The sequence below is a fragment of the Pan paniscus genome, chromosome 19, assembly GCF_029289425.2.
Source record: "Pan paniscus chromosome 19, NHGRI_mPanPan1-v2.0_pri, whole genome shotgun sequence".
Classification (NCBI taxonomy): Eukaryota; Metazoa; Chordata; class Mammalia; order Primates; family Hominidae; genus Pan; species Pan paniscus.
Window position 1 is genome coordinate 96,475,825 of NC_073268.2, and position 17,368 is coordinate 96,493,192.

At 46.9% G+C, this 17,368-nt stretch overlaps 1 long non-coding RNA gene across 2 annotated transcripts in view; it reads left to right on the forward strand.

Moving 5' to 3' along the window:
* The window catches only part of LOC134729472 (uncharacterized), a 30,875-nt gene extending 13,737 nt beyond the window's left edge, over positions 1–17,138 (forward strand). The window contains exons 2-3 of one of the 2 annotated variants that reach the window (XR_010110590.1): positions 126–4,444; positions 6,489–17,138. This is a non-coding gene — a long non-coding RNA (uncharacterized LOC134729472). Of the gene's footprint in view, positions 1–125 lie in introns of both variants that reach the window. The other variant, XR_010110589.1, reaches the window with a different exon arrangement.
* Positions 17,139–17,368: the final 230 nt, after the last annotated feature.

A 17,368-nucleotide genomic window follows, 5' to 3' on the forward strand; every position in this document is an offset into this window, starting at 1 on the left:
CCCGGATCCGAGTCTGACGTCTTTTCCCCGCCGCTTGCGGTGGTTGTGACCGAACTTTGAGTTTTGGAACAGGTCACATGGCTTTGAAATCACGGTCCATTCACCTGGTGCTGCTTTGGCTTCAGGCTCTTCCTTCTGCCCAGCTCCGTCCCACCCAGCAGCCCGCAGAGAAAGGAGGCAGCTGGCACCACACTGGGCTTTGGAGACACTGCGGGGACTGTGGACCCCACCCTGCTGCACGGAGCTCCTGAAAAAGCAAACCTGAGAACCTTGGTGAGTACTTCCGGAGACCCGGCTCCTGGGACGGCTCGTGGCGCTGCTCCTGCACACACGACTCTCCAACGATCATTTTCCATGTTTTATTTTTATCTTTTAGTTTTTGAGATGGAGTCTCACTCTGTCACCCAGGCTGGAGTGCAATGATGCAATCTCAGCTTACTGCAACCTCCGCCTCCCAGGTTCAAGCGATTCTCCTGCCTCAGCTTCTCAAGTAGCTGGGACTACAGGCACCCGTCACCATGCCTGGCTAATTTTTGTATTTTTAGAGACAGGGTTCCGCCATGTTGGTCAGGCTAGTCTCAAACTCCCGACCTCAGGTGATCTGCCCGCCTTGGCCTCCCAAAGTGCTGGGATTACAGGCATGAGCCACTGCGCCCAGCCCATTTTCCATTTTTCAGATGACAGGTGTTGATTTGCTCCGATTTTCAAGTATTTTTAGCATACAGATCCCTGCAAGAGGCATCTGTCTCCAGTGGTCCAGCCTCTCATTCCAAATGAAAAGAATCAAGTCACAGGAATTCATGGGTCTGTGAGGAATCGCTCCCACCTGTGCCCAGGAGATTAACAAAGGCGGTGGCTGCAGCTCTGTGAGCAGTGGAGAAAAATTAGGCACAACCTGATATCCTCCCACAGGAGCGTAAGTCCACTGTGGTTATTCATATCATTGAATCCAGTGCACAGTTTAAAGGACCGTGCATGTATCAAGCTGCATGTATCAGTATGAGAAACCTCAGAAGCCGTACAGCCTTGCACAGAACGATAGTTTCTGTGAAGTTCCAGCTAACACTGAAGGCACTGTTGATGTAAAGCTGCTGTCTGCATGAAGTATCACGCAAAGATGCTATGTACTGTTTATACACACTTCCACTTGTAGGAAATGATTTTTAAAATATCATTTTTAGGCTGGACTGTAATCCCAGCACTTTCAGAGGCTGAGGTAGACAGATCACCTGAGCCCAGAAGTTCGAGACCAGCCTGAGCAACATACAGAGATTCCATCTCTACAAAAATTAAAAAATAAGCCAGGCATGGTGGCGCATGCCTGCGGTCTCGGCTACTTGAGAGGCTGAGGTGGGAGGATTGCTTGGGTCTGGGAGCTCAAGGCTGCAGTGAGCCACGATCACGCTACTGCGTTCCAGCCTGGGCAACAGAGTGAGACCCTACCTCAAAAAAAAATCATTTTTAAATGATTTTAGAATGTCTGGCCAGAGAGGGAGGGAAGAGGGACTGAAGAGAACAAAAAGGCGCCATCTGCCTCGCGTTTCCTTAAAAAGAAACCTGAAGTGCAGAATGTCAAGATGGTTGAATCCGCACGGTACGTATGTGGATATTTGTTATTTGCAGGGTATTTGTTATTTGCAGGATTTTTTAATATGCTGAAAACAGTGCACAGTTTTAAAACATTTTAAAATTATTTAGATGGATTAATGGGCTAATGGCCTTATGTTGATGCCAGAGAGGGGCTCAGGCAGGGGCACAGTGGGGGACACAGCTCATCTTTCGCTGGGATGGGAGGCTGGGCAGGTGATGGCTGATGATCTCCAACAGCTCTTAGAGTCTGCACTAGCCAGCATGTCCCCTGAAGAGCAGGTGTTCCGGGCTGTAACGGCGACCTGCTTCATGTATTCTGTCCAGACAGACCTGGGCTTGGGACATCAGCCCTGGTGGCGGCCCCAGATCAGCTGCAGCTCAGCCCTTTCGGGGACCTGTCCACCCTCTGTCTGCCTCGCCATCTTTGTAAGCCCACACCCCCCGTAGCTGAGCCGTGCTGGCCGTTACTACCCTGAAGTGTCTTCTGCGAGGCACTTGTGCCCAGTGTCACTCCCCAGCACATTTCCCTCAAGTGGAGTCCTCCGCGCAGTCCTCTGTGTCACTGTCCTGGGCTGCTACAAACAAGGGACCACCTGCTGCGTAGTTGAAAACAATGGGAACTTTTTTTTTGGTTTTTTAGACAGAGTCTTGCTCTGTTGCCCAGGCTGGAGTGCAGTGGCACGATCTCGGCTCTAGAGAAGCCGACAGTCTTGCTTCTAATGAAAATTACCTTTCATAAAGAACATATAAAGCAGCATTTCCAAAGTGCAGCACCCTTACTGTTGTTTGTTTGTTTGTGTGTTTGTTTACCGGGACAGGGTCTCCCTCTGTCACCCAGGCTGGAGTGCAGTGGCACAATCTCAGCTCACCACAACCTCTGTATCCCAGGCTCAAGTGATCCTCCTGCCTCAGTCTCCTAAGTAGCTGGGATTGCAGGTGCATACCACCATGCCTGACTAATTTTTGTATTTTTAGTAGAGACAGGGTTTCACCATATTTGCCAGGCTGGTCTCGAACTCCTAGGCTTGAGCAATCCTTCCCCCTTCGCCTCTCAAAGTGCTGGGATTATAGGCGTGAGCCAATACGCCTAGCCTACTACCATTATTTTAGATGAATTTCTAAAAAAAAAAAAAAAAGTATTTATTTACTTTGATTTTTTAGAAAAAGCTGTAACTGACACAACAAAGTGTGATTTAGTGACTTTATTGCTTAGGATTGGGGTAGAGCAGGTGGGGCCGTGGCACTCAATCTTACACAGAGGGAGAAACCAGAATGGCAAATGGCCACTGGAATGCTTCCTCTGCCATAAACATCCCAGGACCGTGGGTTCTGACTGGCAAAGAGTGCGCCTTGCTAATTTTACGATGGAGTTGATTTTAAAACGGTGTCACCCTGGCTATCCTGGGGTCCTGCTTCCCTGACAACTCCACCCCCATGGCCACCCCTCCTAGGGTCCTCCCAGCGCCCAGCAATGGGGGAACTGTGCCGCAGGGACTCAGCACTCACGGCACTGGACGAGGAGACACTGTGGGAGATGATGGAGAGCCACCGCCACAGGATCGTATGCTGCATCTGCCCCAGCCGCCTCACCCCCTACCTGCGCCAGGCCAAGGTGCTGTGCCAGCTGGACGAGGAGGAGGTGCTGCACAGCCCCCGGCTCACCAACAGCGCCATGCGGGCCGGTGAGCGCAGCTCCCTCTTCCCCACCTCTTCCAGCTTCCCGCGGCCCACATGGCTCCACTGTCTGCCTCTGTCTTCGGGGGGTCTCTTCTCGTCCTGTCTCCTATAAAAACACTTGCTGTTGCATTTAGGGCCCACCTGGATAACCAGGATGATCTGATCTTGAAATCATTAACTTATATCTGCAAAGGCCCTTTTCCCAAAAAAGGTCATCTGGATGGGTTCCAGGTGGATGTGTCTTTGAAGGGGAACCACCATTCACACCACTACAGCTGTCTCTGGAGTCCGTTCTGATGGTCCGACTAGTGTTTATTCATTAAAAAATGGGGATGGTAATGGCTTTACTGTATACGGTTGTTAGGAGAAGCAAATGAGTTACTGTTTATAAAACAGTCACTGCAAAGCTGGGGCCGTAGAAAACAGGCAGTAGGTGGTAGCTGTCAACATGATAATGTTCATGCATGTTGGCGTACGAACCCCAAACACAGGAGAGATTGATGCACGCTGGTCATTCTGGCTGAGAGAGATGGGCTCTGGGCCCTGCACTCCAGCCTGGGCGACAGAGAGAGACTCCATCTCAAAAAAAAAAAAAAAAAAGGCCGGGCGCGGTGGCTCATGCCTGCAATTCCAGCACGTTGGTAGGCCAAGGCAGGCGGATCACGAGGCCAGGAGTCCAAGACCAGCCTGACCAACGTGGCAAAACCCCATCTCTACTAAAAATACAAAAATTAGCTGGGCGTGGTGGCATGCGCCTGTAATCGTAGCTACTCAGGAGGCTGAGGAAGGAGAATTGCTTGAATCTGGGAGGCAGAGGCTGCAGTGAGCTGAGATCACGCCACTGCAGTCCAGCCTGGGCGACAGAGTGAGACTCCATCTCAAAAAAAAAACAAAAGAAGTGGCCAACCCCAAAGTCCTCTGCAGAGCGATGGATTACTTTTGCCACCTTCCTGAAAACCAGGAGCAGAAAGTACAGTGACTTCCCCGTGGAGCAGCATGACATCCCTGGGGGGCAGTGTGTCTACCTGGGTGACCAGCACTATTGTCTTCTGGGTCAGCTTTTATAGAAGCGGACACTGCTCTTCTGCCACGTCACAGGCCAGGGCCTGACCCCCGTGTGCGACTTTTACCATCCAGATTGACATCACTAAGTCATCTCGCGCCCTAAAGTTCCTCTGTAAGGTGGACGTAGTAGTGACAATAACATATGTTACTTCCTCCCCTCATCCTAGTCCCATGTGGGGTTAAGAAGCAGGAACGTTTGTCTTGAGGCCAGCAGCGTGCCTGGTCTCGGTGCCAAGGGCGACCTGCCCTAACGCTCTGCCAGGCTCACCAGGTCTGCAGTTGACACCCAAGACGGTCAGGGAGGGTTGATGGAGCGTGGTAGCCTCGGCCAGCCTGGACCGACCATCAGCGTCCTCACCTTCTGTGCCACCGCCCAGCCTGGCAGGGCCAATGTAGCCTTAGCCCCTTGTAGGATCTGACCCTTCCTTGGCTGCTGTAACGAAATACCCAAGACTGGGTAACTTATAAACAACAGAAATGGATTTCTCACAGGGCTGGAGGCTGGGAAGTCCAAGATCGAGGCAGGTTCTGTGTCTGGTGAGGGCTGCTGTCTGTATCATAAATGGCGCACTCTCCATCATCGTGGTAGAAGGTGAAGACAAGCTCCCTTGAGCGCTAAATGCCACTGATGAGGATGGAGGGCCCTCAGGACTCATCACCTCCCAACAGCCCCACCACTTCTGTTTTTTTTTTTTTTTTTTTGAGACCAAGTTTCACTCTTGTCACCCAGGCTGTAGTGCAATGGTGCAATCTTGGCTTATTGCAACCTCTGCCTCCCAGGTTCAAGTGATTCTCCTGCCTCAGCCTCCCGAGTAGCTAGGATTACAGGCATCCGCCACCATGCCTGGCTAATTGGATTTTTAGTTGTATTTGTATTTTAGTTTCTTTGTATTTTTAATTGAGATGGGATTTCCCCATGGTGGCCAGGCTGGTCTTGAACTCCTGACCTCAGGTTATCTGCCTGCCTCAGCCTCTCAAAGTGCTGGGATTACAAGCATGAGGCACTATGTCCGGCCAGCCCCACCTCTTAAAACCATGTCATTGGGGATTAGGTTTCAACATAGGAATTTGGGGGAGGGGCAAACCTTCAGACCATAGGACAGGGCTATCAGGAGTCCTGAGTGAGGAGGTCGGCATGGGGTGGGACAGTGCTCCCTGTGTGGGAAGGGACAGGGTTGGAGGGGGGGAGAGGAGTTGTTTCCATCCTCTGAGAGGCCAGGGGTCTCATCAGGGTGGTCCACACGGTACAGCCCATTATATGGGACGCTGGCCTGTGGGCACCTCAAGGCAGCTTCATCTGTTTCTCACCAGTGCCTGATACAGGCCCTGCCTCAGTGGGACCCTATTGAACTTAGGTGAATTTTAAAGCAATAGGCCAGGTGTGGTGGCTCACGCCTGTAATCCCAGTACTTTGGGAGGCCTAGGTGGGCGGATCACCTGAGGTTGGGAGTTGGAGACCAGCCTGACCAACATGGAGAAACCCTGTCTCTACTAAAAATACAAAATGAGCCAGGTGTGGTGGTGCATGCCTGTAATCCCAGCTACTCAGGAGGCTGAGACAGGAGAATCATTTGAACCCGGGAGGCGGAGGTTGTGGTGAGCCGAGATCACGCCACTGCACTCCAGCCTAGGCAACAAGAGCGAAAGTCCATCTCAAATAAAAATAAAGCAATGTGGATGTGGACCCCAGGCAGCCTTGTAGTGGAGACGTCTTAGTGCCGGGGAGCGTTCAAGCTGGCACCCTCCGCCCTGGGAGAAGGCATCCGGGGAGTCTCGTGGCTCAGCCTCCTCATATCTGTCCCAGCTCATCCTCTAAAACAAGGCCTGCTGTTGGTGACAAAACGCTCTTGGCTGATGTTCTGGGCAATGAGTCACTGCGTGTGGCTGGGCCAGCTTCACAGGTGTGACCCATGCAGGCCCACAGGCCCCGAGCTCAGCAGGCTGCAGCTGGGTTTAATGCTCCACGGTCACCATCTTGAAATTGTGAATAACTTTTGAACAAGGGGCCCCACAGCCTTGTTCATTTTGTGACGGGCCCTTGGCAAATTCTGTGGCTGGTCCTGCAAGGGGTGGTGCGTTCTTTCCCGTTTACATTGGTATAGATTAATATAAACGCTTCCTTTCTTTCCTTGCCTGGTGGGGAATGGATCAGAAAGCCAGGGCTGATGATAGAAAGCAGCAGAGAATCTCCAAGTGTAAGACATTAGTCAAAGGCCCGGCGTGGAGCCCACAGGTCCTTAGCGTTCGGAAGACGATTGCCTTCCCAGCCCACTCCAAGGAAGAATCAGTGCTGCCTGGCAGCAGCCTCCAGGTGTGTCTCCACAAAGGCCCAGCTTTCCTTTTTGCAAATCGATGACATCAATAATCCGTTACATGGCCTGCAGAGAAGCCCTCTGGCGGCCACTGTGGGGCCCTGTGGGCCTTCTGCCTGCTCTTCCTGATCTGGTGGAGGCTCCGAGAGGAGCTAGGACAAGGGATGGTGCCCCTATACCACCCCACCCCCACATACTTGCCTGCAGAAGGCCACATGACCAGGATTATGGTGGGTGAGGGCCAGAGGGAAGGCCCAGGTGAGAGGGTGGAATGTGAACAGGCTGGTCATTTGCATGCCAGGGACAAGAGAGAAAAAAGCTCAGCATTAGCAGAGAAGACGGACTTCTGCAGTGGCACCTACAGCTGTTCCCTTGGCCTCCCAAACAACCCAGGTGTGACGTCGGGAACCGGGAATGCAGGCAACAGAGTGCTTCCAGCTGCCTCACAAGGAAGAGGGTGTGTGGGAAGAGCAGAGCATCCGGGCTGGAAGCACAGTCAGAACCCTGCGTGCAGCCGGACACTCACTGTTCTTCCCCACGTGTGCTGGGCACCCACCCTGCGTCAGGCTCTGTTCCAGGAGTTGGGTGAAACGGTGACTGAAATAGACAGAACTCCTGTCGGTGATGCCCACGTGAGAGAATATAATCAATGGACAATGCACCGCACATATTTAAAACGTGCAAATTGATCCGTTTTGACATGTGAATGTCTGTGAACCAGCTCTACAGTTAAGATGGTGACCATCTCCATCACCCTCAAAGTTTCCTTCTCCTCTTTGGAATCCCCTCACTCCAGTCTCCAGCCACCCACTGAATGGAAACCACTGGTATGTTTTTTGTCAAAATATATTTCTTTGTATTTTATAGAATTTTGTATAAAGGGGAATTTTTTGGTCACACACTACTCAACATAATTTCTTTGAGATTTATCCATCAATAACTCATCCTTTTTAGTGGCTAAATGGTTTTCCGTTGTATGCAAATGCCACCATTTCTTTATCTGTCCTTTATGGATATCAGAATTGTTTTTGATTTTTTTGTTTGTTTGTTTAAAGACAGGGTCTTGGCTGCGCGTGGTGGCTCATGCCTGTAATCCCAGCACTTTGGGAGGCTGAGGCAGGCAGATCACCTGAGGTCAGGAGTTCACGGCTAGCCTGGCCAACATGGGGAAACCCCATCTCTACTAAAAATACAAAAATTAGCCGGGCGTGGTGGTGGGCGCCTGTAATCCCAGCTACTTGGGAGGCTGAGGCAGGAGAATTGCTTGAATCCAGGAGGCGGAGTTTGCTGTGAGCCGAGATCGTGCCATTGCACTCCAGCGTGGGCAACAGAGCGAGACTCCATCTCAAAAAACAAAACAAAACAAAAACAGGGTCTTGCTCTGTCACCCAAGCAGGAGTGCAGTGGCACCATCATAGCTCACCATAGCCTCAACCTCATGGGTTGAAGTGATCCTCCCACCTCACCCTCCTGAGCAGCTGGGACTACAGGCATGCACCAACACATGGGGCTAATTTTTTAAATATTTTGTAGAGATGGTGTCTCACTGTGTTTCCCAGGCTGGTCTGGAACTCCTGGCCTCAAGTCATCCTCCTGCCTTGGCCTCTGAAAGTGCTGGGATTACAAACGTGGGCCATCACCCTCAGCCCCTCTCTGCAATTTTTGGCTATTATGAATAAAGCTGCTATGAGCAGTCATGGACAAGTCTTTGACATTATTTTGTTTCTCTTGGGCAAATAGCAAGGATGATGTGGTCAGATCATATGGGGGGTAAACTATTCATTGTTTAAGAGGCTGCCAAACTGTTTCCAAATCGCTGCACCATTCTGCATTCCTCCCGACTGTGCAGGGGAGTTGGCAGGGGCTGCGTATCCGGGCCAGCATTGGCGTGGTCTGTTTCCTTTTAGCCATTCTAGTGACTGTGTATCTCACTGTGGCTCTTACACTCCCCTAATGACTATTGATGTTGAACATCTTTTCCCCCACTTATCTGTCATCCATCAATCTTCTTTGGTAAAGTGTCTGTTCGCCTCTTTTGCCCATGGTTAAACTGGGTCGTTCCTTATTATAGAGTTATAACATACGTCAATTTTCTAGTGCTGCCGTAACACATGACCACAGTTTGAGGGAATTAAAATAACACAGATGTATTTCATCACAGTTCCATAGGTCAGAAATTTGATACAAGGGCTCTCCTGACTGAAATCAGGGTGTCAGCAGGGCTGCCTTCCTTTCCAGAAGCTCCAGGGGAGAATCCGTCTCCTTGCCCACATGGGCTACTGGCAGAATTGTTTCATGCAGTTGTAGCACTGAGGTCTCTGTTTCCCTTCTGTCAGTCAGAGGTCCTTCTCAGCCTACAGAGGCTTCCCCCATATCTTGGCTCATGCCTTTTTCAACCCCAGAAATGAGGGACTGGAGTCCCTCTCATGCCTGTCCTTCCTTCCATCACATCATTCTCTGACCAACCATAGCCAAAGAATAGTCTTGACTTTTAAGGGCTCATGAGATTAGATTGTGTCCACCTAGATAATCCAGGATCCCCCATCCAAGATCCTGCACTTACTTCTGCGAAGTCCCTATTGTCATGTAATGTGACATATTCACAAGGTCCAGAGATTTGGACCTGGCAATCTTTGAGGACAATTATTCTACCTACCACACAAAGCTTCTTTATTGGGCCAGTGTGGTGGCTCCTGCCTGTAATCCCAACACTGGGAGACTGGGACAGGAGGAGTTCTTGAGCAGGAGTCAGAGACCAGCCTGGGCAACACAGCAAGACCCCATCTCTACAAAAAGCAAAAAATTAGGCCGGGCACAGTGACTCACGCCTGTAATCCCAGCACTTTGGGAGGCCGAGGCAGGTGGATCACGAGGTCAGGAGATCGAGACCATCCTGGCTAACACGGTGAAACCCCGTCTCTACTAAAAATACAAATTAGCCGGACGTGGTGGCGGCTGCCTGTAGTCCCAGCTACTCGGGAGGCTGGGGCAGGAGGATGGTGTGAACCCGGGAGGTGGAGCTTGCAGTGAGCGGAGATCACGCCACTGCACTCCAGCCTGGGCGACAGAGCGAGACTCTGTCTCAAAATAAATAAATTTTAAAACTAAAAATAAAAAAATAAAAAATTGGATGCATGCAGCAGCACATGCCTGTGGTTCCAGTTACTAAGGAGGCTCAGGTGGGAGGATTCCTGGATCTCAGGAGGTCGAGGCTGCTGTAAGCTATAATTGTGGCCACTGCACTCCAGTGTGGGTGACAGAGCTGGACTATCTCAAAACACACACACACACACACACACACAACCAAAAATCATTATGCTTTCCCCATAAAACTGCTTAAGTGCCTTTGTTGGAAATCCATTGACCATAAATGTGTAGTCTTTCTGAACTTTCTACTGTTTTCCCTGGATCTACAACAGGTCTATATTTATGACTATACAACACTGCCTTTGCTACTGTAGCTTTATAATATTTCTTGGTATCAGGAGTAGCTTGGTGCACTTTTCCAAAGTTGTTTTGGCTATGCTAGATCCTTTGTATTTTCATATAACTTCTAGAACTAGCTTGTCAATGTTTATCCCTATCCCCACTCTCCCAAAAAAGGCTCCCTGATATTTTGGTTGGAATTGTGTTGAGTCTGTACATCAACCTGGGGAGAACTGATGTCTTAACAATATCGACTCTTCCAATCTGCTCAGTGTATCTCTCATTTATTTACATCTTTAATTCTCACAGCAACGTTTTGTAGCTTTCAATTACAGAGCTTGCTCATCTTTTGTCAAATATACCCCCAAGTATTTCATGTATTTGATGGTACTGTATATGGTGGTGTTTTCCAAATTTCCCATTCCAAGTGTTCATTCTTGGCATATAGGAATACAACTGACTCTTCTATATTGACTTTGTAGAATGCTACCTTCCCAAAACTCAATTATTAGTTCCAGTAGCTTTGTGGTAGACTCCTTAGGATTTTCTACATAGGGAAACATATAATCTGTGAAGAAAGCCTTCTTCTTTTCCACCCTGGAGGCCTTTTCTTTCTCTTGCCTTGTTGCACTGGCCAGAATCCACAGTGTAATATATTGAACAGAAGGGAGAGGACACCTGTGCCTTGTTCCTGAGAGGGTTACTGAAAGCCCCAATTGCCACTGTGGATTTGTCTATTTCCCCTTGCAGTTTTATCCATTTTTCCTTCCTATATTTCCTGTATTTTGAAGCTCTGTTATTAGGTGCATAGGTATTTAGTATTGTTATATCCTTTTAATGAATTACCCCTTTATCATTATCAAATGACTCTCTTTGTCCCTTGCAATATTCTTTGCTCTGAGATCTCCTTTGTCTAATATTAATAGAGCTGCTTCAGGTTTATTTTGATGTGTGCATTACCATGGTGTATTTTTCTCCATCTTTTCACTTTTGTCTTTATATTTCTCATAAGCAACAGTATATAGTTGTGTATGGCTTTATAGTCCAGCCTAACAATATCTGTCTTTTAATTTTGCAGTAGGCAATTTGCTTGTTTTCCCTTGCTCGTGCTTTTGGTTTGTAAGTGTAATTTTAGAGGGGGATGCATGAGATTCCTCATGATATTTGTGCTGAGATGTAATTCACACACCATAACATTTACCATTTTAAAGTATGCAATTCAGGTTTTAGTACACTTGTACAACCATCACGATTATCCAATTCCAGAACATTATTATCACCTTCAAAAGAAACCCTATACTCATTTTCAGCCACTCCTCGTTTCACCCATCCCCCTCCTCCCCCCTCAAGCTCCTGAAACCACTGTGAATGGTTTCCTGCTAATCTCTCTATGGATCTACCTGTTCAGGATGTTTCATGTAAATGGAATCACACCACGTGTGGCCTTTTGTGTCTGCCTTCTTCCACCTAGCATATTGCCGAGGTTCATCCAGGTTGTAGTGTGTCAGCACTTCATGCCTTTGTATTGCCAAGTAATATTGTGTGGATTCACCAGTTTTGCTTACAGCTGATGAACATCTGGCTTGTGTCCACTTTTTGGGTCTTATGAACAATGCTATGAACACATTAGCTTTATGTGTGCAGATTTTTTGTTTTAATTCTCTTGAGTATAGACCTAGGAGGAGAATTGCTAGGTCAACTCCTATGTTCAACATTTTGAGGAACTGCCAGGCTGTTTTCCATAAAGGCTGTGCCTGTTTACAATCCCACTAGCAATGTATGGGGCTTCCAGTTTCTCCACATTCTCCTAAACACTGCAGAGCAGTATATTAGTCCATTTTCATATTGCTATAAAGAACTGCCTGAGCCCGGGTGCTTTCAAAAGGAAAGAAGTTTAATTGACTCACAGTTCAGTGTGGCTGGGGAGACCTCAGGAAACTTACAATCATGGTGGAAGGCGAAGATGAAGCAGGAACCTTTTTCCCAAGGTGGCAAGAAGTGCCAAGTGAAGTGGGAAGAGCCCCTTATAAAACCATCAGATCTTGTGAGAACTCACTATCACAAGAATAGCATGGGGGGAACTGCTCCCATGATTCAATTACCTCCACCTTGTCTGTCCCTTGACATGTGGGGATTAGGGGGATTACAATTCAAGATGAGATCTGGGTGGAGACACAAAGCCTAACTAACTCTATCAGTCAGTTTGGGAAAGTTATCTTCCAATCCATGAACCTGGGACATTTATATATTTAGGTTTGCAATGCCTTTCAACAAGCTATTTGTAGTTTTCGGTGAACAAGTATAGCCCTTCTTTTGTTAAATTTATTCCTACATATTTCACTCTTTTTGATGCAATTGTAAATGGAATTATTTTCTTAATTTCATTTTCAGGTTGTTCAGACTGCTAGTGTACAGAAACACTGGCTTTCCTATGTTGAACATATATTCTGCAACCTTGCTGACCTCATTTATAAGTTCTGATTGGTGATTTTTTAAATGTGTCAATTCCTTAAGATTTTCTAGGTATAAATCATGTCATCTGTGACTAGAGAGTTTTGATGCTTCCTTTCCGATCTGGATGCCTTCTTTCTTTTCTTGCTTAATTGTCCTGGCTCGTAACTTCCAGTACAATGTTGGAATAGACGTGGCAAGAGCATTCTTGTTTTGTTCCCAACCTTAGCGGGTAATGCTGTGGTTTTTCATCGATGCTGTTTATCAGGTTGAAGCAGCCCCCTTCCATTCTTATTTTCTATCTTGAAAAGGTGCTGGATTTTGTCCAGTGCTTTTTCTGCATCTGTAAATCATCATGTGGACTTTGTCCTTTATTCTATTGATAGGGTGTATTACATTGACAGATTTTTGGATATTAAACCAACTTTCCATTCCTGCGATAAATCCCACTTTGTCAGTGTACAATCCTTTTTATATGTTGCTGGATTTGTTTTGCCAGTTTTTTGAGGATTTTTACATCTACATTCATATGATATTGATCTAGTTTTTTCTTGTGGTAGCTTTGTTTTGGTGTCAGGTAATGCTGGCCTCAGGGTGAGTTGGGAAATGTTCTGCCTTGTATTTTTTGAAAGATTTCGTGATCCAGCACTTTGGGAATCTGACGGGGGCAGATCACAAGATCAGGAGTTTGAGATCAGCCCGGCCAACCCAGTAAAACGCCGTCTCGACTAAAAATACAAAAAATTAACCGGATGTGGTGGCAGGCACCTGTAATCCTAGCTACTGGGAGGCTGAGGCAAGGGAATCACTTGAACCCAGGAGGCAGAGGTTGCAGCAAGCCAAGATTGTGCCACTGCACACCAGCCCAGGCAACAGTGTGAGACTCTGCGTCAAAAAAAAAAAAAAAAAAAAATTGTGATGGTGATAATTCTGTAAAAGTTTAGCAGGATTCCCAAGCCTTGGCTTTCCTTTGTTGAAAGTTTGATTACTGATTTAATCTGTTTGTCCTAGGAATTTCTCCATTTTATCAAGGTTCATCTGTTGGCAAACAATCCATGGCACTGATACTTTGTATTCTGTACAGTCAGCTGTGCCATCACCTCTTTCATTCTTGATTTTAGTTATTTGAACATATTATTCCTTAGACTTGCTAAAGATGTGTCAATTTTGTTGATCTTTTCAAAGAATGAACCGTTGGTTTTATTGATTTTCTCTATTATTTTTCTATTCATTTATTTCTACTCTCATCTTTATTATTTCCTTTCTTCTGCTTCCTTTGGGTTTAGCTTGCTTTTCTTTTAGTTTGAGGTGAGACAGACAATCTGCAATAAATGTAATTATTGACATGGTTATTTTCAACCTACTAGCATTTTGTATTTGTCCATCTCATAAGTTCTCTGTTCCCTTTTCCTTCCTTTTCAGGATTCTTAGATTAAGTATTCCTTAGAACTCTTATTTTGTCTCCTACATTGGCTGTTTATTTCTGTTTCACATTTTTGTATTGCTTTAAAGGTTCATACCTAAAAATTGCTTAACACTTTTATATATGTTTCGCATCTTTAATTCATCACAATCTGCCTTCAAGTAATAGTGTAAGAATCTTGACAGTAGACTTCCATTACTCCTTTCTTCGGTGCTGTGCTATTTTCGTCATACATTTTATGTCTATGTATTATTTTAAACAATCTTACTACAAAGAAACATGCCAACAGCATCAACATTACCATTCTATTTCTATACTTTAGACATACCTCAAAGGGTCAGGACACTCTAGCTCTTGGTTAGCACCCTTTTTATGTGGTTATTCTTTTAGGAAAATTGCCTGGCTTTAAGACAATGCATCCTATATGTATTTGTTGAATAAATTTCAACCACCCAAAAAAAAAAAAAAAAAACCAGAAAATATACCATTAGGAGTATAAATTGGTGGAAAATCTTTCTGCAATGTTAATTTGAAACATGTACCTTGATCAAGAAAGTCACTTCTAAAGATTATTCTGGGTGGGCACAGTGGCTCATGCCTAATCCCAGCACTTCGGGAGACCAAGGCAGGAGGATCACATGAGGTCAGGAATTTGAGACCAGCCTGGCCAACATGGTGAAACCCCAACTCTATTAGAAATATGAAAAATTAGCCAGGTGTGCTGGTGGGCACATGTAATCCCAGCTACTCAGGAGGCTGAGGCAGGAGAATCGCTTGAACCCAGGAGGTGGAGGTTGCAGTGAGCCGAGATCACACCATTGTACTCCAGCCTGGGCAACAAGAGTGAAACTCCATCTCAAAAAACTAAACAAATAAAAGATTATTCTAATGAATCTTCAACTGCTTCCAAAGGAGGCATGGTATAGAGGCCGGAAAAGTAGCTTATTTTTTTTTTAACATAGTGAAATATGTATGATACATTACTAAGCAAAAACCTGAGTTAATAATGGCAAAGTGGGTTACAATTTTGGCTTAAAAAGGTCTTTATGTACAGGTAGATGTACAAGATAAATTAAAATACTGGATGGACAGTCATCAAATTGTGAGTTATATCTGGGTAGGAGGATTAAGGATGACTTTTTCAAATTATGCATTTCTATGTTTTTTTTCAGTGAGATTATACTTTTGTAATGAAGTACATAACCCAGGGGTTTTTCATCTGGATTTGGTTGCTGGGGACCTTGGGAAGCCCCTCAGGATCTAGAGCCAGTTTTTCCACCTGACCAGAGGCCCAGTGATACCTACCTAGCAAGGCTCAGCAGACCCCCTGCCTGAACTTGACTCCATCTGGACTCTGGGAGGATCCTGGCCCCAAACCACCCTCCCAAGAACCTCCATGAGTTCTCTACCTCGTGTATCCTTCTCTTCCCAGCATCACTGCAAATGTTCCACCCTGTCCCGCACCATGTCCCCATCCATGAGCACTTAGCATCCTTCCCTGGTATAGGCAGGAGCAACGCTCAACTTCCTGGAGAAGTCCACATTCCAGACAGCTGTCTACAGCAGAACCACACACCACCAAAGGGAAATAGCATTTTCATCACTGACTGCCCAAGGGCCAGGCTGCTCTCCAGAAAGTCTGGAAACTTTCCTTGTCAACCTTTAGGACTGGTGGTTTTTAAATCTTGGAGAATCACATACCATTTCTGATTTGTCAGTACAGTTTGACACTTTTATGAACACTTGTTCTGTATTTTTCCTTTTAGGATGACCTTTCCTAGACAGTGTGTGGGGTAGCTTAAGCCCCACCCCTTCTCCTGCCATCTCCTCCCCAAGGCACCAATGCTGCCTCCTCCACTGTAACACCACGTGCTTATTCATCTAGAATCATTCTTACTGGTAATGGAGGCCTTCCGTCCTCCGGAGTGACTGTGTGGAAACCTGAGCCACTCCTCACCTCTAACACAAGCCTGGCAGCAGCTCCTGATGAGACCAGGTGAGCCTCAGTGAGCTCAGGCGCCTGCAGATACGGACATTGAGGCTGGCACTAGCCAGAGCTGTGGTGGGCGTCACTCCCCACTGCTGCTGAGCAAATGCCCTGAACACACCTGTATCTGGTTCCTCCTTGCCAGGAACTCATTAAGCTGCCTGGGCCTGTAGTCTCGTGCTCCTCCCGCTCGGCCAGCAGTGCCACCTGGGAGTCTTGTTACCTGCAGGTTCTCACTCAGCAAGCCAGGACAGGGCCGGAGCACTTGCATTTCTAACCAACTCCTGATGATGCAGCTGGTCTACCAGCCACCAGCTGGCTAGCAAGGGTCCAGTCACAGTTTCAGTGAAAGGAAGTTCCATTCATAAACTATAGAATTTCAGATGCCTTCAAGTAGAATCACCTGATGAAATTTAAAAATATTTCCAAGCTCACCCTAACCCTGAAATAAAGATTATCATCCCAACTAATTTCAGGAAGGGAGGGGCCAGTTTTAACATTTCCATTTCAAATATTAGAGCCCGGTGTGTAATCACAGCACTTTGTGTGTAATCCCAGCACTTTGAGAGGCTGAGGCGGGAGGACTGCTTGAAGTCAGGAGTTTAAGACCAGCCTGGTCAACAGAGGGAGACCCTGTCTTGAAAAAATTAAAAATTGGGCAGCTGTGGTGCTGTGTGCCTATAAAGCTACAGGTAATTACTTTAACTATTTCAACACATAACTTAAATACTTTAATAATTTAAATATCTAAACAGATAATTATCTGTTTTAGTTTGTCAACATTGTGGTAAGTCATGATCCTGCCACTATACCCCTGCCTGGGCGACAGGGAGATCCTAGGCTCTCAAAAAGCAAACAAACAAAAAAATTAGATAAATGAGGCCAGGCATGGTGGCTCACACCTGTTATCCCAGCACTTTGTAAGGCCAAGATGGGAGAATCACTTAAACCCATGAGTGACAGACCAGCCTAGGCCACAAAGTGAGACCCTGTCTCTACAAAAAATTTAAATATTAGCCAGATGTGCTGGCATGCACCTGTAGTCCCAGCTACTCAGGAGGCTGAGGTGAGAGGATCGCTTGAGCCCAAGAGGTTGTGGCTGCAATGAGTTGTGATGGTGCCACTGCTCTTCAGCCTGGGCAGCAGAGCAAAACTCATCAACGATGAAACTCTTTCCAAAAAAAAAGATTAGAGAAGTGAGTGAAATGGGCCAGGTGCAGTGGCTCACGCCTGTAATCCCAGCACTTTGGGAGGCCGAGGTGGGTGGATCACGAGGTCAGAAGATCGAGACCATCTTGGCTAACACGGTGATACCCCGTCTCTACTGAAAATACAAAAAAATTAGGCTGGCATGGTGGCGGCCGCCTGTACTCCCAGCTACGTGGGAGGCTGAGGTAGGAGAATGGCATGAACCCAGGAAGTGGAGCTTGCGGTGAG